At 44.4% G+C, this 22,859-nt stretch overlaps 1 protein-coding gene across 1 annotated transcript in view; it reads right to left on the bottom strand.

Moving 5' to 3' along the window:
* Nucleotides 1-15,818: 15,818 nt before the first annotated feature.
* The window catches only part of LOC138670910 (twist-related protein 2-like), an 87,618-nt gene continuing 80,577 nt past the window's right edge, over nt 15,819-22,859 (bottom strand). Inside the window, exon 2 of the mRNA XM_069758688.1 lies at nt 15,819-21,357. The gene's annotated coding sequence lies outside the window, so the exon portion shown is untranslated. The remainder of the gene's footprint in view (nt 21,358-22,859) is intronic.

Raw genomic sequence — 22,859 nt, 5'->3', positions numbered from 1 at the left:
GCGACTGTTGACTGTGCAGACAGCACTTCCAGGCACCAACTGGCGGTGTTAGAGCCCAGGGACAGCAGGAGGAGCAGATTGGAGGTATTGCCGCACACACAGCTGGGGATCAGCTGACGTTACTGAACCCCAATAACAGAGGAGCGACTGTTGACTGTGCAGACAGCACTTCCAGGCACCAACTGGCGGTGTTAGAGCCCAGGGACAGCAGGAGGAGCAGATTGGAGGTATTGCCGCACACACAGCTGGGGCTCAGCTGACGTTACTGAACCCCAATAACAGAGGAGCGACTGTTGACTGTGCAGACAGCACTTCCAGGCACCAACTGGCGGTGTTAGAGCCCAGGGACAGCAGGAGGAGCAGATTGGAGGTATTGCCGCACACACAGCTGGGGCTCAGCTGACGTTACTGAACCCCAATAACAGAGGAGCGACTGTTGACTGTGCAGACAGCACTTCCAGGCACCAACTGGCGGTGTTAGAGCCCAGGGACAGCAGGAGGAGCAGAGGAACAGAGTGTAGGCCGAAGCCTGATTGGAGCAAGTTGAAAGGGAACCTTTAACCCCCCCCCCCCCAGACGTTTGTAGCTGAAAGAGCCATCTTGTGCAGCACTAAGGATGCAAAAGGAAAAGGTTGCTCTTTTAATTATGCTCCTTGCAAACACAGAAGTAAACACTAAAAATGTGTCCCCTTATACCGTTAAACCATCCCGGTGGTGCGAATTTCCTTCGTAATGGGACACAGCACAGCTGTCATTCCTATCCCCTTGGTGCTGTGCGCTGCCTCCTCAGCGTTGTTTTAAGCTGTCACGGAGCCTGCGCTGTTCTGTTATCCATTGGCCATGCCCAATTAGCGCTGCCTGTCTTCTGACATAATTTGGTGTCAGGCTGTCAGTGCCTGTGCGTCCACACTGCTCCAGATCCCACCTCGCAGTGTCGTCTAACGTAATCCCACTGCGGGCCTTGGATCCATGGGCATGCACAGTGCATATCCTCGACTCTCACTCCCCTCCTTCCCTCTTCTTCAGACTGTGCAGTGTCACGGCCGTGGCATGCTATTAGGGATCAGCTGACGGCGCACAGTCTAAAGAAGGCGGAGGGAGATGAGCGAGAGCCCGAGGGGAAGATATGCACTGCGCATGCCCATGGATCCCAGGCCCGCAGTGTGATTCAATCAGAAGACACTGCGAGGCGGGATCTCGGGCAGCGCGGCCGCACAGGCGCAGCCAGCCTGACACCAAATTATGTCAGAAGACAGGCAGCGCAAATAGGGCATGGCCAAGGGATAACAGAACAGCGCAGGCTCCGTGACAGCTTAAAACAACGCTGAGGAGGCAGCGCATGGCACCAAGGGGGTAGGAATGACGGCTGTGCTGCGTCACATTACGAAGGAAAGTCCCAGCTCCGGGACGGTATAACGGTATCAGTGAACACATTTTATAAGTGTTAAGTTCTGCGTGTGCAAGGAGCTAAACTAAAAGAGCTACCTTTTCCTTGTGCAGCATTACTGCTGCACAAGATGGCTCTTTCAGTAACAAACGATGGGGGGGGGGGACAGGTTCCCTTACATTTAGGTTGTTGTGCCAGCGTGGCGGTCGCAGGACACATTGCCGGCTACACAGCTGGCGATCAGCTGACGTTACTGAAACCCAATAACACTGGGTCGTATGTTTTTACTGTGCAGCCTGCACTTCTGAGCCGCAACTGGCAGTGTTGGAGCCCAGGAATAGCAGTTCAGGTGGTAGAAAGATGAACACATCAGGAGACCTGGATGACACCCAATTACTTAATCAGGCAGAGGAGTGGCAAATTCCTGCGAGATCCAGGCCTGGTTCATTTTCAGGAAAGCCGGTCAACGTTATCGGAGGATAGTCGCATGCGACGGTCTGTTAGTACACCACCTGCGGCACTAAAGACACGTTCCGATAAGACACTAGCCGCAGGGCAAGCCAGCACCTCCAATGCATACTGGCTTAGCTCTGGCCATGTATCCAGCTTAGAGACCCAAAACTTGAACGGGGAAGAGCCGTCTGGGAGTACAGTAAGAGGGCAAGCCATGTAGTCTGTCACCATCTGACGGAACCGTTGCCTCCTGCTGACTGGAGCCGCCGGTGATGGTGTAGACATTTGGGGCGGGCACACAAAAGTGTGCCAGAGTTGTGCCATACTGGGCTTGCCTTGGGCAGAGGCACTGCTTCTGCTCCCTCTTTGGGCAGAGCTTCCCCCACTGCCTCGACGCACTGAGCTGCTTTGTAAAGCACTAGCAGCACTCCTCTCAGTTGGACTGGAGAAGATGATGGAATTCACCAGTGTGTCGTGGTACTCCCGCAATTTACGCTCCCGGGTCAACGCTGGGATGAGGTTTTGGACGTTGTCCCGGTAGCGAGGATCGAGGAGGGTGAACACCCAATAATCAGGCATGTTGAGAATGTGGTCGATGCGGCGGTCGTTTCTCAGGCACTGCAGCATGAAATCCACCATGTGCTGCAGACTGCCAACTGGCCCAGAAACGCTGTCCCCTGCTTGAGACATGATCTCTGCCCGCTCGTCATCACCCCACCCTCGCTGTACACACTGACCACTGGACAATTGTGTCGCTCCCTCCTCTGGACGGAGCTCTTCCTCCTCCATTGACTCCTCATCCTCCTCACAAAGTGGCCCCTGCGTACCCCTTTGTGAGGAACCACGTGGCGCTGACTCTCCAGAAGCTGATGGAAAAGGTGACTCCTCATCCTCCACCTCTTCCACAACATCATCCCTTAACCCTTGCAAAGTTTGCTGAAGCAGGCAGATAAGGGGGACAGTCATGCTGACTAGTGCATCATCTGCACTTGCCATCCGCGTGGAATAATCAAAAGGACGCAAAACCTGGCAGACGTCCTTCATAGTGGCCCACTCTGTGGTTGTGAAGTCTGATCGGCGCTGACTGCGACTTCTTTGCGCCTGATGCAGCTGGTACTCCATAACTGCTTGCTGCTGCTCACACAACCGCTCCAACATATGTAACGTGGAATTCCACCGGGTAGGTAGGTCACATATGATGCGGTGTTCCGGAAGGCGGAATCGGCGCTGCAGAGCAGCAATGCGGGATCTTGCCAAGCTGGAACGCCGCAAGTGAGCACACTCTAGGCGGACCTTGTGCAGCAGGGCATCAAGATCCGGATAGTCCCTCAAAAAACTCTGCACAACCAAATTGAGCACATGTGCCAGACATGGGATGTGAGTGAGGTTGCCAAGGGCCAAAGCTGCCACCAGATTTCGGCCATTGTCACACACTACCATGCCTGGATGGAGATTCGCTGGCAGTAACCACACATCGCTCTCCTGCTTGATGGCATTCCAGAGCTCCTGCGCTGTGTGGCTTCGATTCCCCAATGAAACTAGTTTCAAGACGGCCTGCTGACGTTTGGCCGCGGTTGTGCTCATGTCGGTCATAGGTAAACGTTCACGGGTCCATGTGGAGGTGGACTGTGACGGCTCCTGCAGAGATGATTCTGAGGAACTTGTGTAAGAGGAGGAGTCAATGCGTACAGACTGGATTCCTGCAATCCTTGGAGTGGGCAGGACACGTCCTGCGCCACTCGCACGATCTGTACCTGGCTCAACAACATTAACCCAATGGGCAGTGAGGGAAACGTATCGCCCCTGTCCATGCTGACTGGTCCACGCATCGGTGGTGAGGTGGACCTTGCTACTGACGGCGTTCAGTAGCGCATGTTTTATGTTTCCCTCAACATGCCTGTGCAGGGCAGGGACAGCTTGCCTGCTGAAGTAAAAGCGGCTGGGCACCTTGTACTGTGGGACTGCCAATGCCATCAAGTCACGGAAGCTGTCAGTCTCCACCAGCCTGAATGAGAGCATTTCCAGGGACAACAGTTTGGCAATGCCTGCATTCAGAGCCTGTGCTCGGGGGTGGTTGGCTGAGAATGCCCGCCTTTTCTCCCATGCCTGTACTACCGATGGCTGTAGAGTAGACTGGGAGTGTGAGGATGACTGGGAAGGTGGTGCTGTGGGTGGAATTACACAAGGTCTCTGGACAACAGTGCCAGAGGTTCTTCCATGGTGATCCTGGGAGGAAGCCAAACCAGCTGTGCGTGAGCTGGAGGAAGAGGCAACACGAGCTGAAGAGGTGGTAGCTGCCGCTGTTGGTTGGCCTACATCTTCAGTGTGTTTCTGTAACTCCACCGCGTGCCTGGTCCGCACATGTTTCCACATATTTGTGGTATTGAGGTTGCTGACATTTTTCCCTCTTTTTACTTTCTGATGACACAGCTTGCATTTGACAAAACAAATGTCATCTGCAACTGTGTCAAAAAAGGACCAGGCACTGCAAGTCTTGGGAGCACCCTTTTTGGCTTTGGAAAGAGACAGGCTCCTAACGGGTGCCAAAGTGGAGGCTACAGGCTCCGCAGTCTTCCCCCTCCCTCTCCCTCTTTGGCCCGTAAGGGGAATCTCTTCCTCAGAGCTGCTCCCACCACCTTCCTGTTCCTCACGCCACGATGGGTCAACGACCTCATCATCTCCACTACCCTCTGCCACCAACTGCTCCTCTTGGGTAGTCTCGGCAGCACAGTAAGCACCAGAAAGCGGCACCTGAGTTTCATCATCAGATGCGTACTGCGCTGTGGTCACCGGAGGCACTGGCCCACCCGCCTCTTCAGAGTCAGAGAGACAAAGCTGTTGGGCATCACTGCACACTGCCTCTTCTTCCATTTCTCCAATGCTGCTTGGCTGGCCCCCTGTTTCCAAGCCAAGAGATTCAGAGAACAGAAGTAGAGACGGCTCCTGTCCTGGGCTCTCTGACTGCCTGGCCAATTTGGCAGGTGGTGAAGAGACAGATGGCTGCTCTCCAGTGCTCTGTGCCTGAGAGGATGTGGCACTAACTGAAGTCGATGCCGAGGCGTTAGCTGCCATCCACCCGACAACGGCTTCAATTTGGTCTTCACGCAGCAGCGGTGCACGGCGCTCTCCGACAAAGCTGCGCATGAAGGACTGTTCCCTGCTGAAACTGAGTGACGACGAGTCACCGGTGCCCGCAGCAGGCACAGAATCACCACGTCCTCTCCCTGCTCCTCTCCCTGCTCCGCGCCCACGCCCACGTGCCTTACTCCCTGCCCTCTTCATCTTGGTTGACAGATAAAGATAAGCAGAAAAGTACTAAGGCCTTAGTGTGCTTATTCCTGAAATGCTCCTCCTAACAGGTGTAAGAAACACTAATGTTGTAAAGTGTGGACTAAAATTTATTATTTTTCAAATGTGGCCTACACAAGTGTTAAGTTGTGTTTGGTGAACTTTCCTTTTTTTTTTGTTTATGCAGATCGGACTACAGAGCAAGTTTAACTCACACGGGGACCGTGCAGACAGCCGTAAACGGCGCTGCAAGGCCCAAAAACCCTCCTCTAGGTTATCCTATGTAGTGTTTTTCCACTATTTAGCTGGAGACGGGTGGAAAGACACTAATAGGAAATTTTTTTTTAAAATTTTAAACAGGCTGCACTATTTGAGAAAAAGGAATTTTTTTTCAAGGTATGAGGCAGTAACGCACCCTGAGCTGAATCCAACCGGCTATGGCTGCACACAGACTACAGGGCGAGCTGCGCTCACACAGAGACCGTGCAGACAGCCGTAAACGGCGCTGCAAGGCCCAAAAAAACCCCTCTAGGTTATCCTATGTAGTGTTTTTCCACAATTTAGCTGGAGACGGGTGGAAAAACACTAATAGGAAATTTTTAAAAAATTTTTTAAACAGGCTGCACTATTTGAAAAAAAAGGAAATTTTTTTTCAAGGTATGAGGCAGTAACGAACCCTGAGCTGAATCCAACCGGCTATGGCTGCACACAGACTACAGGGCGAGCTGGGCTCACACGGAGACCGTGCAGACAGCTGTAAACGGCGCTGCAAGGCCCAAAAAACCCCCTCTAGGTTATCCTATCTAGTGTTTTTCCACAATTTAGCTGGAGATGGGTGGAAAAACACTAATAGGAAATTTTAGAAAAAATATGCAGCAGGCTGCACTATGAGCAAAAAAGGACAACTGTGTGAGGCAGTGTGAACCCCCCCCTGAGCTGAATACAACGGGGTATATGGCTGCACACAGACTGCAGAGTGAGCTGCACACACACACACACACAGAGACCTTGCAGAACGCTGTTAAAACAGCGCTGCAAGGCAAGAGCAAGGTGAACAGTGAAGAACACACAGCGTTTTGCTAAATTAGCCTTGGGAAAGGAAAATAAAGCAATTAGCTATCTCAACTGGCCCTCAGTTAGAACACAGCGTCCTGTCCCTAACTGAAATCACAGCAGAGTGAGCGCAAAATGGCGGCAGCGTTTTTTATAGTGCAGAGTGACATCATTTCAGCAGCCAATCACAGCCTTGCCAGTAGTTACATGCCCACCATGCTAAACAGGATGTGCCCACACTTCCAATCATTCCTCATTGGCTGCTGCGTTCAGTTTGAATTCTGGGAACTTCCGGTATCCGATACGCGGGAAGTATCGGAATTCGGTATCGGAATTCCGATACCGCAAATATCGGCCGATACCCGATACTTGCGGTATCGGAATGCTCAACACTACTGCTGAGTGTTTTGGCGGGAAACTGAGTCTAGGTGCGGTGAGCTTCCACGTGGCGGGAATGATGTAGCTTCTCTTGGCGGGCTGCAGTATAGTCCCGAGGCTGTATGGCGGCTGCTGTGATACCCGAATGCGGAGCAGTGTGGGTGTTAGCGGTTCCATACAGTCTGAACAACTACAGCCTGCGACCGGCTATCAGTTTCACTGAAGGCAGCTAATCTGTTCTTACTTTACAATCACCGCCTGCGACTGGCGGTCTCGTTTTTCACTGTTCTGTCTTCCTCCACGTAGGATGCTGTGTGGATTCCAACATACGGCTAAACCTTCATCCACATCCCAGTAAACAGACTGTGTTGATGCTTAAGTCTTATTTATTAGGGTGATGATAACCAAAACTATAACGTTGAACAACAATGGTGGACAGTATTCATAGTAGATGATCGAATAGTGAATGATGTTGATGTACAAAGTGGATGTTCAGTGAATAATCATAGTGGATGACTGATCATAGTGGATGACTGGTGAAAAACTGTAAAGAATAACAGCATTTCAGTATATGCACATACAGGGTGCAATCACATAACTGGGACATAACAGCAAGAATTATACAGAGTGCATTACACAGTAATTCTAACAGCACTGCCCTATTCTATACAAGAATGCATCTATCTAAATGCAGAGTACACATTAACCTAACTGCAAGCTGCAAAGCACATCTGCCTACCTATATCTGACTATAGGAGCTGCATAAGGCTTAAATACTAACACAAACATAAGATGCATTAAACCTTTATAAACGTACCGAGATCCGTTAGGACAGGGGTAAGAAAGTAAGCGAGACAGGAGCACGTGTGCCTCTCTGCAGATCTGAGGAAAAATGGCTACTGAAGCTTGTCTTCACAAGAAGAATGTGGGCGGAACTAACCCATAAGACATTGCTCTTAGGAGGGAAAGGTTGGTAAATAACATGAAAAGTAGGCAACTGATGACCTCTAGTGGCCACAACTTGAATAACATGATAATTAACTCTCTGCACATTAAGATGGGCAGAACACCTTCTCCAAATTGCCATTTTTAGATCTCTCCACAGGTGTTCTATGGGATTCAGGTCTGGACTCATTGCTGGCCACCTTAGAAGTCTCCAGTGCTTTCTCTTAAACCATTTTCTAGTGCTTTTTGAAGTGTGTTTTGGGTCATTGTCCTGCTGGAAAATCCATGACCTCTGAGGGAGACCCAGCTTTCTTACATTGGGCCCTACATTATGTTGCAAAATTTGTTGGTAGTCTTCAGACTTCAAAATGCCATGCACACGGTCAAGCAGTCCAGTGCCAGAGGCAGCAAAGCAACCCCAAAACATCAGGGAACCTCCGCCATGTTTGACTGTAGGGACCGTGTTCTTTTCTTTGAATGCCTCTTTTTTTCTCCTGTAAACTCTATGTTGATGCCTTTGCCCCAAAAGCTCTACTTTTGTCTCATCTGACCAGAGAACATACTTCCAAAACGTTTTAGGCTTTTTCAGGTAAGTTTTGGCAAACTCCAGCCTGGCTATTTTATGTCTCGGGGTAAGAAGTGGGGTCTTCCTGGGTCTCCTACCATACAGTCCCTTTTCATTCAGACGCCGACAGATAGTACGGGTTGACACTGTTGTACCATCGGACTGCAGGGCAGCTTGACCTTGTTTGGATGTTAGTTGAGGTTCTTTATCCAACATCCGCACAATCTTGTGTTGAAATCTCTTGTCAATTTTTCTTTTCCGTCCACATCTAGGGAGGTTAGCCACAGTGCCATGGGCTTTAAACTTCTTGATGAGACTGCGCACGGTAGACACAGGAACATTCAGGTCTTTGGAGATGGACTTGTAGCCTTGAGATTGCTCATGCTTCCTCACAATTTGGTTTCTCAAGTCCTCAGACAGTTCTTTGGTCTTCTCTCTTTTCTCCATGCTCAATGTGGTACATACAAGGACACAGGACAGAGGTTGAGTCAACTTTAATCCATGTCAACTGGCTGCAAGTGTGATTTAGTTATTGCCAACACCTGTTTGGTGCCACATGTAAGTTACAGGTGCTGTTAATTACACAAATTAGAGAAGCATCACATGATTTTTCGAACAGTGCCAATACTTTTGTCCACCCCCTTTTTTATGTTTGGTGTGGAATTATATCCAATTTGGCTTTAGGACAATTCTTTTTGTGTTTTTTCATTTAAGACAAATTAAATGAAGATAATAATAACAAAGAATTTGTCTATGCAATCATTTTCAGGAAGAAACTGAGTATTATCTGACTGAATTGCAGGGGTGTCAATACTTTTGGCCAAAACTGTAGGTGTCTTTACGTCACGTTACGTGAGAGTCCTCGGGTAATCTGACGTGATATTGCCAATAACTGACACTGTCCAGACTTTGCATGTTACATTTCATTTACTTCTCAGTGTTTCTATTCTTGTGACGCTATGTAGTGATCCTAGACAGATATTGCGCAGGGCAGCGTGGGTTAACAGCCTGGTATTTCCATCTCGGTATGCCTGTCTGTCACAAGTCTCTCTACAGGAGAGGCCTGCAAATTGTGCAACCAAAGTAACTGCAAACCGCCAGCAATTGCTTCCTTCCTGAGATGAAACGCAGAGCAGCCCCTATTATTAACTTTTTCTCCTTTCAGACCTGGTTCTGTTTATTTAATGTGGCTTGAAATGCCTCCAGCAAATTACATGGGGGGTGGGGGACAAGTATGTGTATGTACTAGTGGGGTTATTCATAAAGCCGCCACGGTCATGGCACAAATGTGTCCCAGTGTGCATTCTTCCAGTGATGTCAGTAACCCCTTATGTCCTTCACCTCCACAAACTATAGAATTAACAGAACTGTGAAGTCTCTTATTCACAAGGGATAGATTTTACCTCTGCGGTATAATTTGTACTGCTCTCAGATAGTTCAAGATAGAAACTGCTCAATTCTTTGTCATACAATGAAAGAGATCATTTTTTGCATAATTTAGCATTATTTTATTCATTAACACAAACATCCTACCTATGAATGTCAATATATCAGTATGCAATAACTTAGAAATCTGCCATCAAGTATGTGTTCACTTTATGCAGAATTTCCAACGCTGAGATGAATAGGCTTGAATTCTTATTGGATGAAGGCGATCAGGTGATGTGTATTTGGGAGCTCATTGCTATCCGGCAGTGACAACCACAGGGGTCTCCTGCAGATCTCAGGTTGTCATACCAACCAATCGGCGACCCATGGTCATATGAAAGGGGTGTCAAGGGGCGGGGTTTGGGACTCTTTTCCAGGACGATCATGTTAAATACCGATGTCAGAGATTGACTGCGGCATTTAAGATGTTAGCAGCTGTGGGTGGATCGTGATTCTACCCACGGCTGTTAGAAGCACATGTCAACTGATCAAATGCCAGAAAAGTTGTGGGCTCATCGCTTGAGTACACAGCAAACAGGGAGAGGCGACCTTAGATGTACCTATACGTCTAATGTCGGTAAGGGGTTAACTACCAAAGGTCTGGGAAAAATCAAATGTGAAGCAACAGAAAGCCATTATCCTCCAGTGCTGTCATATTCTATACTTGCAACCTTCCCGGAGTGCCCAGAAGGAAAAGGTGTTCAGTGCTCAGAGACATGGCTGAGGTAAGGGAGGCCGAAACCCAACCACCACTGAGTAAGATACACAAGGTGTAATGTCAACACTGGGCCAAGAAATATCTGAAGACAGATGTTTTTAAAGGTTTTATGGACTGATGAGACAAGAGAGGCTTTTGATGGACCAGATGAAGGGGTCTATGGCTGGAACAGTAATTGGTACAGACCACTACTTCAACTCAGATGTCAGCAAAGTTGAGGTGAGATACTACCCACTACTCTGGTATTATTAAAGATGAGCTAGTTGGACCTTTTCGGATTGAAGAAGGACTCAAAATAAACCTCCAAACCTACTGCCAGATTTTAGAAGATGTTTTCTTCAAGCAGTGGTACAGGGAAAAGTCTGCATCTTTCAAGAAAACCATGACATTTTTGCAGGACAGTTCTCCATACCATGCATTGAAGCCTCCACTGCTTGGCTGCCGGTAAAGACCTTACCCTTTTGAGAACTTGTGGGCCCTTCTGAAATGGGAGATTTTTGGTGAAGGAAAACAATCACCTTTCTGAACAGTGTCTGGGAAACTGTGGTTGGTGCTGCCCAAAAAGTTGATCGTCAACAGATTAACAAACTGACAGATTCTATAGATGGAAGGCTTATAACTATTATTGAAAGAAGGGAGCCATATTGGTCACTGATACTTTTTTGAAATGTCAGTAATATAGTTTTGAACTTTTTGAGTTGTTTGGTTATTATTCTCACTCTAACAGATGGAAATAAACAATTGAGATGATAAAATGTAGGTTTTTCATTTAGACGTATAATTCTGCACACTAATAGTTCCCCAATAATTCTGCACACATAGATATTCTCCTAAGAAAGATACAACTGCACTTTTACTTTCTTAAAGAAGTTGTTCACTGCTTTGACAAATTCTTATCATACTCCACGCTTGGCCTCGGTAAAAATTGAAAAAGCTTGTACTCACCTCCCGTGCCATTCCAGCGGTGTTGGCACTCGCTCTCCCCAGGACTCCCATACTGTTATTGTGACACGTGACCCCGATACCCAGCATTGTCCCCGCCTCCTGTGAAGTTGAACATGAAGAGGCAGTAAGAGATGAGCTGCGGCCCGGACTTCTTTTTCATGTTCGATTTGTCCGAAGGCGGAGACAGAGATGATGGCAATGATTCTACGCTGGGTCACAGGTCACAACATCCGCACAAGAGCCCCAAGACTGCGAGTGCCGACACTGCTGGAGCGGCGCCAGCACAGGAAGTGAGTATAGGTTTTTTTTTAACAGGGCCAAACATTTAGTTCAAGAAGGGGTTGTCCAAGTAGTGGAGAACCCCTTTAAGTATTTAGATTAATTAACCTTTTGGATTGACCGACAACACTGTAGTTGTTTAATAATAGAATTAATCATCAAAAATAAAAATAGCCTATTAATTGTGCACACAGTGAATAAAAATGGTGCTAATAATGTGTGCAAAATGCCTACTATGGATGATAATTATACCCCTTATACCCAGAGCAGGCAGCCACTGCAATGAGCTAATTTCCCTTTGTAGAATTACTTCAAATCTAGCAATCATGAGTTGTATCTACCAGGATCACAATGGATTACAGATGGAGCCGCAACATGGAAATGGGGTGTCTCATGCAGCAAAACACCATAACCTTTTAAAGGGGTTTTCATACATTTGATGTTGATGACTTATTGACCCTCATCAATCAGCTGATATTAGCTTCGTCACTGGAGCAAATAGCAGCTTTGTTGCTCTTGATGTCGGCTCCCCACTAAGCCGATATTGATTACCTATCCTAAAGTGAGATCATCAATATCAAATGCTCAGAGAGCCCCTTAAACCCCTTCACATCCTTGAGATTTTCCGTTTTTGCGTTTTTTGTTTTTGCTCCCCTTCATTCCAGAGCCATAACTTGTTTTTTTGCAGGATGAGTAGTAGCTTTGAATATCTCCATTGATTTTTCTTATATATTGTACTGGAAAATGGGGAAAAAATCCAAGTGCAGTGAAATTGCAAGAAAAAGTGCAATTCCACAATTGTTTTTTTTTTTTTTTTTGCTTTTTACCATGTTCACTAAATGCTAAAACTGACCTGCCATTATGATTTTCCAGGTTATTCTGAGTTCGCAGATACCAAACATGTATAGATTCTGTTTTAATTAAATGGTGATAAAGAAACTACTTTCTGAGACCCATAGCATCTACATTTTTTAGGATCTGGGGCTGGATAATGGCTTATTTTTTGTGCCATAAGCTAGTGTTTTTAGTGATACCATTTTGGTGTAGATACAATCTTTTAATCACCTGTTATTGCATTTTATTGCAATGTTGCAGCAACCAAAGAAACTTAATTCTAGAGTTTTAATTTTTTTCTCGTTACGCCATTTACTGATCGGATTAATTTTTTCATACTTTGATCCAGTGTTTCTGAATGCAGCGATACCAAATATGTGTATTTTTTACTTTTTTTAGTTCTTTAGTTTGAATGAGGCAAATGGGGGTGATTTGGACTTTTTATATATTTTTAAAATTTTTAAATATTTTTAAAACAATTTCTACTTTTTACTTGCTTCAAAAGTCTACTTAGGAGACTTGAACCTGAGATCTTCCAATTGCTTGTGCTACACATAGCAGGGCTCCAGTCTTGCTATGTGTACCAAAAACCACCGTCTCCTATGAACGCCGGCAATGAAAACCACAGGGGTCTTCTGCAGACCCCCGCTTGTCATGCCAACCGATCATGTGACAGGGGCGCCGATGGGCAGGTTTGTGACACACTTCCTGTAAGCGCAAGTTAAATGCTGCTGTCAGAAAATGACGGCGACATTTAACATGTTAATAGCCGTGGGTGGATCGCGATTTCATCCACGACTGTTAGGGGCAGATGACAACTGATCAAATCAGCTGCCAAGTGCCAGAAAAGATGCAGGCTCAACGCCATAGCCCGCATCAAATGCCAGGACACGACTTATGACGTACCTATAGGTCATGAAGGGGTTAAAGGGAATCTGCGATGCCCCCAGATGCTATCACCCTGCAGATATAGGGTTAATCTACAGGTTATTAGTGTTCCAATTCTGTCTGACAGCTGTACTGAAAGTGCGGCTACCAGGAGAAAATGCACTTTATTTCTCCCAGGAACCAACAGCTTTCAGTCACAGAGGCATGCATGAAGTTGTTTTAGTCATTGCTCACAACATTGTGAGTGATGGCTGTAAGCATGGCCTGACACTTCGATTGACGGCTCACTTTGTGTCACGCCGGTGACTCTCATGGTTAGTGGGCCCATTCTACTCCCTGCATTTGCCACACTGGTCCTCCCCGTGTCTGTCTCTTGCAATCACTTCCTGCATTGCTGCATCCTCCAGTTACTGGAGAGTCTTCACCTGGCTATAGGGAGGCACGGCCAGACCCTGCAGGAATTTAACCATCTGTGTCTTGCAGAATTTTGCTTCCCTGTCCTATCTCCTGCCAGCAAGGGATATACACTTTGCCTGATCTTGGGTTCATAGCTGCAGATCCTCCCTGGCACCCTGTCTAGGTGCATTATAGTTTTGTCTCTCCTGCTACCGACCCGGCTTGTTTACTTATTTTGACTGGCCTCACCGCTCCTTACCCCAGCTTCGTACTTTGGTCCTGTGCTGCCAACCTTCACCATCAGAGGCTCTAGTGAAGGCCAGGTAATCAATTAGTTACGCCCATCCAAGGTAAGCCCGACCAGTGGTGCAGTGGGTACACACACACCACCTTCACACTCTCCACAGATGTGCTGCAGAATAAGCTTTCGATCCAAGTGCTACGGCATGCTTACACCTGCCACTCACTGTGTACTGAGCAATGACTATTACCGCTTGGGTCACACCTCTATGACTGAATGTCAGCACCTCCCCAGATCAATAACATTTTTTCCCTGTAGTTTTACTGGCAGCATTGTCATGCTATTGTCATGCTATTAACCTGCTCGAAGTAGTGGACAACACCTATAATAATGTTTGCGTTTTCTGTTGTGAAATCTGTTGATAGATCCACTTTACCCCTGTAGTTCCACGTATAAAGTGATCACAGGATGTTCTGTCTACTATATAAGTCTCCATGAGGTACGGGTTTATTCAAGATTCTTGAGATGAGTTTACATGGAATCATGCTGAGAAAGAGACTGCAGTAGACCATCACGGCCACCGCCATCCCTCTCGATTTCCTTCTCTGAGGTAAGTGTATGACTAGCTGGTAATTCCTTCTGTAAACTTCTCTCAAAGAATAAACACTTGGAAACCAGAAGGATAAAGCTCAAAGCATCCAAACCCCCGGTTATAAAATACCTGACATTGTGACAACACAACATGTATGTATTTATTTATGCGTGTATTTCTAGCACAGTACAGTTCTCTCCGCAGCTGGAAGAGTTTGCAGCACATCATCAGAGAGCTTGTCAATGGCACATCCAAGCAAAACAAACATCGTGAGCTCCGTGTGTCAGGTCCCGGATACACAAGTTCCTTCATAAACAATGGCTTTACTTTACTCCAATCTCTTTCAGAATGTGTCCTGGTGTAAATAGCAGTCAGTCACCCTCTGCGAGCATAGTCAATATCTCCAGGTGAAACTATGGAGGGTCTGAAACCTGAAGGAGACCTGAAGACCAGTACTATAAGGCTATGTTCACATGTCGCAGTTTTGCTGCATTTTTTGACACAAATTAAAAGCTACTTTTCACAGTACCAGCAAAAGCCCTGAGATTTCAGAAATCACACTTAGGCCGGGATCACACATGCGAGAAACACGTCCGTGTCTCGCATGTGAAATCCAAGCTCTGGCACCGGCACTTCGGAGCCGAGCGTGCGGCCGCATAGCAACACATGGAGCCGCACGCTCCGCTCTGGAGTGCCGGCGCCAGAGCTTGGATTTCACATGCGAGACACGGACGTGTTTCTCGCATGTGTGATCCCGGCCTTATTTTCTTCTTCCTCACTGAAGTAGAAATCTTGCATGTCACTTTTTTCAGTGCTTTTTGCTGTGTTTTTTTTCACCACAGAAAGCAATGAGAAAGTGCAAAAAACGCAACCATATTTTTTTGCTGATTTTTTGGTGAATGAAACTAACTTTATTAAGCATGCACTGTAGACAAATGACACATATAATCTGCTAAAAAGCAAAAAAATGAAGAAAAAAACAACAACACAGCAAAAACACAGTAAAGCAGCTGAAAATTAGCATAAAAAAGCAACAAAAAAAACCCAGCAAAAACGCCCAGTGTGAACATACCCTAAAACCTGCCTTTTGTGAGCAGCTTTTTTTTTTTACTGCCAAGAGTGCAGGTTTTGGCTGCAGAAAAAATACACAGCAAAAAAGCAACGTGTGAACATAGCCTAAATAAGGTCTACAGATTTTTTCTGCCCTATGGTCTGGAGCTTCAAGTTAAGCCTTCATCAATATCCGTACACCCAAACCCGAGTGCCATAACACGATGCACAGATGTCCAGTCCACAGTCCTTGATCTTTCTGCATTTACAATGTGGATATGTTTTGTAACCCCACAATGGAAATCATTTCTGAGTGGGGTTGGGACGTTCTCCCTCCACCCGGTGTTCAGTGATTTACCGAATAGTCACAACTAAGAATTTCCTTATAAGCAATAGTTTAATGAATGAATTACAGAACTGTAAACAGATGGTAAATATACATCATTTATCATGTACAATGTGTAACTTGACCAGCACTCCTTCGAGTGAACATAGTTAATTGATTATAAAATACATCACTTTATCATTTTATTTTTACCTACAGCTCTGGCAAAAATTTAAGAGACCACTGCAAAATGTTCAGTTTGTCTGATTTTTCTCTTTATAGGTATATTTTTGAGTAAAATGTAAATTGTTCTTTTATTTTATAAACTATTGACAACATGTCTCCAAATTTTCAAGCAATATATTTTGTATTTTTCTTTTCTGAAAAGGAGAAATGGTCAAAATAAAAAAAAAACAACCCAGTGCTTTCAGACCTCAAATAATGCAAAGAAAATAAGTTCATAATCATTTAAAAACAGCAATACTAATGTTATAACTCAGGAAGAGTTCAGAAATCAATAGTTTGTGGAATAACCATGATTTTTAATCACAGCTTTCATGCGTCCTGGCATGCTTTCCACCAGTCTTTCTGCTTCTGGGGCACAAATTTAAGCAGTTCTTCCTTGTTTGATGGCTTGTGACTATCCATCATCCTCCTGATTACATTCCAGAGGTTTTCAATGGGGTTCAGGTCTGGAGATTGGGCTGCCCATGATAGGGTTTTGATGTGGTGGTCTCTTAATTTTTACCAGAGCTGTATATGCTTATATAGCGCCAACACATTACTTGGTGCTGTACATAGATTGTCATCACTCATTTCGCTCACACATACCGTAGTTATTAGTAATGTTTCTACAGTACAAATCTGTATTCAGAGAAAATATGAACTTCCGGGAGAAATATGTGAATCTACTGTTCATGTCTTCCGTCTTCTTCTACATCATTATGTCAGAAAGTGAAAAACTGGATAGCGATGCCCCAGCATGCACCAGTGTTACCCCTCCTCTCATATAGTGAGTCCTCCATGGAGTTAGAACCACAAGAGTCACGGGGTGGTATGCTATATATTATATTTGGACACCTGGGACAAAAAAAAACAATTACGGTAGCTTGCTTTCTTTAAAGAGAATCTGCCACCAGGTTTTTGCTATCTAATCTGAGAGCAGCATGATGTAGAGGCAGACCCTGATTCCAGCGATGTGTCACTTACTGGGCTGTTTGGTGTAGTTTTGTCAACCATATTCATGAGCTTTGTACAGCAGTCCCCGCCAACGATTGACAGCTTTCTGTGTATACTGTGCATAGGCAGAAAACTACCAATCAGTGGTGTGGGCGGGGTTATACAGAGAATTATTAGATCTGTAGAAGATAATAAAACATTCTTTATTTCATCACATCGGGAAAAAAATCGATAAACTCATGACTTGAAAGTTAGAAACCACGCAGCGGTGGACAGAAATTAGCAATTTCATTTTTATCCATCTCTATATATTATTTAGCTTTTTTTAAATCATTGGTTTATTTATTTTTCACCTATTGAAATGTATGGGGGGAAAAAACACTGGTAAAAACATTTAAAAAAATCATAAAAAAAAAAATCACATAAAATGTGTCAAAAATTTGTCAAAAGCATGAGCATTTTTATGGAGCATTTTTCCAGCCAACACTTTTGGTACATGCGAAATCCATTTTTTTCATGGATACAACATGTACCCATTATAACCTGTGGTGCTATTCACATGTCCTTGTTTTTCACGGACCATGTGTCCATGTAAAACACACAGAGACATGTCCGATTTAATCAGCAGCATGTATGCCAAGGGCTAATTCAATTGTATCAGTCTGTGTAAAATACATACAGCACATGGATAGCATCTGCATGCCATCCGCGTGCAGTCCGTGTTTGACACTGCAAAGGATAGGAGAAGCTTTATAATTGATTTTTTTATCCATCAATGAAAAACACTGACGAAACACTGATGGTAAAAGCAGACAATCATGGTAAAAGCAGACACACTGTGGTAAAAGTGGACACACTGATGACACACTGACAAAAATGAACACTCTGATGCACATTTATGACACCGATACCATATTTTCACGTACATGTTTATGTGTAAATGAGATCTTAAAGAGACACAGATGTGCCCAAAAGTTTACATAACCCGGCAGAATTGTTGCTTTCTTGGCCTTTTTTCAGAGAACATGAATGATAACACCAAAACTTTTTCTCCACTCATAGTTAGCGGTTGGGTGAAGCCATTTATTGTCAAACTACTGTCTTTTCTCTTTTTAAATCATAATGACAACCCAAAACATTCAAATAACCCTGATCAAAAGTTCACATACTCTGGTGATTTTGGCCTGATAACATGCACAGAAGTTGACACAAAGGGGTTTGAATCGCTACTAAAGGTAACATCCTCACCTGTGACCTTGTAATTAGTGTGTGTGCATAAAAGCTGAGTGAGTTTCTGGGATCCAGACAGACTCTTGCATCTTTCATCCAGCCACTGACATTTCTGAATTGTGAATCATGGGGAAAGCAAAAGAATTGTCACGGATCTACGGGAAAAGGTATTTGAACTGTATAAAACAGGAAAGGGATACAAAAATATATCCAAGGAATTGATAATGCCAGTCAGCAGCGCTCAAATTGTGATTAACAAATGGAAAATCAGGGGCTCTGTATAAACAAAACCACGGTCAGGTAGACCAACAAATATGTCATCCACAGCTACCAGGAAAATTGTTCGGGATGCAAAGAAAAACCCACAAATAGCATCAGCTGAAATACAAAACTCTGAAAACTAGCAGTGTGGCTGTTTCAAGATGCACAATAAGGAGGCACTTGAAGAAAAATGGGCTGCATGGCCGACTTGCCAGAAGAAAGCCATTACTGAGCAAATGCCACAAAGTATCTTGCCTACAATATGCAAAACAGCACAGAGACAAGCCTAAAAACTTCTGAACAAGGGCAGCGCGGTGGCTCAGTGGATAGCACTGCAGCCTTGCAGCACTGGAGTCCTGGGTTCAAACCCCACCAAGAACAACATCTGCAAAGAGTTTGTATGTTCTCTCCGTATTTGTGTGCGTTTCCTCCGGGTTCTCCGGTTTCCTCCCACATTCCAAAGACATACTGAGAGGGAATTTAGATTGTGAGCCCCATTGGGGACAGCAATGATAATGTGTGCAAACTGTAAAGTGCTGCGGAATATGTTAGTGCTATATAAAAAAAGATTATTATTATTAATTTGGAGTGATGAGACCAAAATTGAACTTTTTGGCCACAACCATAAACGCTACATTTGGAGAGACGTCAACAAGGCCTATGATGAAAGGAACACTATTCCAATTGTAAAGCACGGAGGTGGATCGCTGATGTTTTGGGATGTGTGAGCTACAGAGGAACAAGAACCTTGGTCAATGTTGAAGGAAAGATGAATGCAGCACGTTATCAGTAAATACTGGAGGCAAATTTGCACTCATCAGCCTGGAAGCTGTGCACTGGACGTACTTGGACATTCCAACATGACAATGATCCAAAACACAAGGCCAAGTCGACCTGTCATTCTCTACAGCAGAGCAAAGTGAAGGTTCTGGAGTGGCCACCTCAATCTGCTGACCTCAATATCATTGAGCCACTCTGGGGAGATCTCAAGTGCACAGTTCATGCTAGACAGCCCAGGAATTTACAGGAACTGGAGGCTTTTTGTCAAGAAGAGTGGGCAGCTTTACCATCTGAGAAAATAAAGAACCTCATCCAAAACTACCACAAAATACACTGTATTTAGAAATGGGGTATGTGAACTTTTGATCAGGGTCATTTGGATGTTTTGGTTTGTCATTATGATTTAAAAAGAGAAAACGGAGTAGTTTGACAATAAATGGCTTCACCCAACCAATAACCATGAGTGGAGAAAAAGTTTTGGTGCTTATCATTCATGTTCTCTGAAAAACGGCCAAGAAAGCAAAAATTCTGTTGGGGTATGTAAACTTTTGAGCACAACTGTATTCTAATTCTCGAGATTGGGGCTCTGTCTCATGAGACCCCCAAGGAGGTGGTTGCACATGTACTAGTCTCTCCATTCTCTTCTATAGCAGTTCTGATTAGAGCCAAGCAATTGTGCACCTCTGCAGGCGGATGGTGAGAGCAGGGCATGTGCCGCCACATCTCTATATTTGGCTGCATGAGACAGGGCCTCTATCTAGATATAGGTGTGAGTCCCAGAGGTTGGACATGCATTTATCAGAGATTTATAGCATATGCCAAAAAGCTCGAGATGGAACATGCTTGATGTACGTCATCATGCCACAGGTGTAGAATCATGCTGCACTATGGTTTGGGCTTTTTTGGATACACTAAAGTTCATGTGTCAACTAGATTATAAAGAATTGGGCCAAAAAATTGAAAATTTCTCATGCTCATTTTTCATTCCATAATTATTTAATGTGTTTTTTTAATTCAAATATTTCTGAGAACAACTTTTTTTTATCACCTTGTTTACATCTGATCTTCTCACCGAGATGCAGAACCCCTACGAGGAGTCACCTATAGAAATATAAGAACTATTATCCAGGATGAATGCCATTAGCATAGAGAAGCCGCAGTTAAGTTACTTTCTAGAGCAAATGCAAGCGCTTTCCGTATAGTGAAACATTCAGGACACAGGCGTAGCCATTGCTTAAGGCTATATTGGTTCAGCCACCTGCAGTCAGGGAGTCTTTTATGTGCCGTGCTATTAACTATTTCTAACTCTTAGTGGAATACCTATAAAACACTCTACGAGAAGGCATCTCTTACCAACCCATAACATTACTGAATACTGGTATCTTTTCACACTTTCATGGTAGAGTTGGATGATGTTTATGTCCGTCTTAGAGCTTTTTCTCTACCTTGTATAAAACAGAAAAAAAGGAAATGCAAAAAGTATTTTCTTAAGGGTAATATGATTTTCACTTCCTCGTATCTTTGCCGAATGCAGCTGGATTGACAAGAGATGCTAGCTCTTTGGATAAACTACAGGGACTGTCCTCTGCTGAAGGTTGGCCCAGAATATAATGATCACCCTCCTTAATATCATATGATGTATGCAAGAAAGCCATCCATAAATGCATTGCAAGAGATCTCAGGTCTTTGAAGAACTGGATAAGGAATGAAAAGTTGCAAGTAGCTGATCCTTCCATGAGATCCTTCCAAAGCTAAGAAAAAAAGTTTTATTTTTGCAGAAATTACATAGAAGTGAAGGCTCCATTTTGATTAGTTTCATGTTTCTTTTCCCGAATAAATAACTTCCACAGGTTTTCTTTACAAGTGGTTTTATGTCTGTCCACCGTTGATTTTTACATTCGTGGAGTGAAAAGGTCAGTTGCACCACGGTTTTTCCAGCTGAAACATGACACATACTAGACGTCACAAATCCTTTTCTAGTGTAGGTCTTCCAGAATCCGTAGCCCAGATGACTGGTTGTAGCGTTCATTCACATAATTACTGCACAGCTCTCGGGCTGTCAAAGAAGGTTGCAAGTTTGAGCCAGCAGGTGGACAAGAGATCCTTATTTGGTTCATTTTGTGGTGGCCGCTCTTGGCATACCTGTAAAGAGACATAGATGTCAGTGAGTTAGCTACACAAATATAACTGATTCTCTGCACATTTTTAAGTATTTACCCAAAAAATTTTTGCCTGGCTGATAAGACCCCTGAACATCTGTGAGGGAACCTGGTAGCAGGTGTCACCCCATGGTAAATAAAGAATTGCATAGTTTTCATTAAAACCGATAAGCTATTTGACCTCCGAAGAGAGTGAGACTCTTTCTATATGTGTTTTATGGGGGTTACAGATTAGGTACTCCTCTTACCATTGTTACAAAGTCACATAAACAGGAGAGAACCCAGAACAACGGACTTGTCAACAAACTTTTTCTTTAGTCACCAAAGTGCTCAGTAGAGGATAGAACAGAATCAGGAATGCAGGTACATGACATGCGACATCGACGCCCTTAATCATTAAGAGTGCACAGCCACCTGAAACGCATCAATGTCGCATATCATGTAACTTGCTTCGCTGATTCCGTTTTATCCTCTATTGAGCGTTTTGGGGAATAAAGAAAAAGTTTGTTCACAAGTTTGTTGAGCTGGATTCTCTCCTGCTATGTGATTACCCTGCGCCCTGATGCAGCGTTTCTCGTGTTCCGAACACCAAAGGATGTCTTCTACGGTGAGCTGGACTTTTAATTGAACCTTACAAAGTACATATCATTCTTTTTTCTCTGACTAGAGAGTTGTAGTAAATAGTAATTCATTCCAACTTCGAATCATATATCAGTCTAATATTACAGGTAATGTGTGCTAATAGTGACTTCTATCGAACACTACTGTAGTGTCTTTATGAAGTTTTTGTAGGAAGGGTGATAGCAGGTATTATGCGCTGCTGGTGTGCACCTAAAGCATAAACTGAAAGAAATAAACTGTATAAATATAAAAATTATAAAGTATAAATTGCCATGCATGCAACTACATGTTCACACTGGCCAATAAACAGATAAAACATAAGATAAAAAAAAAAATGAGCAAATACCCTGCAGTAAATAAATAGATAGGAATAGTGCATAAAAATAACAGGGTTTTTAGTGAACATTGTTTTGATCAAAAAAATGTAAAAGCCATCCCACCACATCAAGGTGACCCTATTCGGGAGGTCCTAACCGCTAGTATTAAATCCTTACCATATGTCAAATGATATAAATGTGAATAAGGGGCAAGTTGGACCAAGACCCTAACTAATGGACACCCAGCCATGGGGAGCTATGTAAAGGTAATGTCCAGCTCAGTTACCTAAGTACCGTATGTTATTTTCATGCACTGTTCCTATTTATTTACTTACTGCATATTAATTATTAATTTCGAAATACATTGGGAATAAACTGTACTGTCAATATCTTCAATTGATTCCGACTTATTTATTGGTTGCATACCAACAACCCATAATACCTGCTATCTCGATTCCTACATCACTACGTCTACCAACCAGGGGGGCTGCAGCAGCTCGAACTTTACTAATTACCATATCAGCGTTGTGTAACACACAACCTTACC

Source organism: Ranitomeya imitator, chromosome 3 (genome assembly GCF_032444005.1).
Source record: "Ranitomeya imitator isolate aRanImi1 chromosome 3, aRanImi1.pri, whole genome shotgun sequence".
Taxonomy (NCBI): domain Eukaryota; kingdom Metazoa; phylum Chordata; class Amphibia; order Anura; family Dendrobatidae; genus Ranitomeya; species Ranitomeya imitator.
Note: the sequence above shows the minus strand (reverse complement) of the source record. Positions and strands in the feature narration are given on the sequence as shown.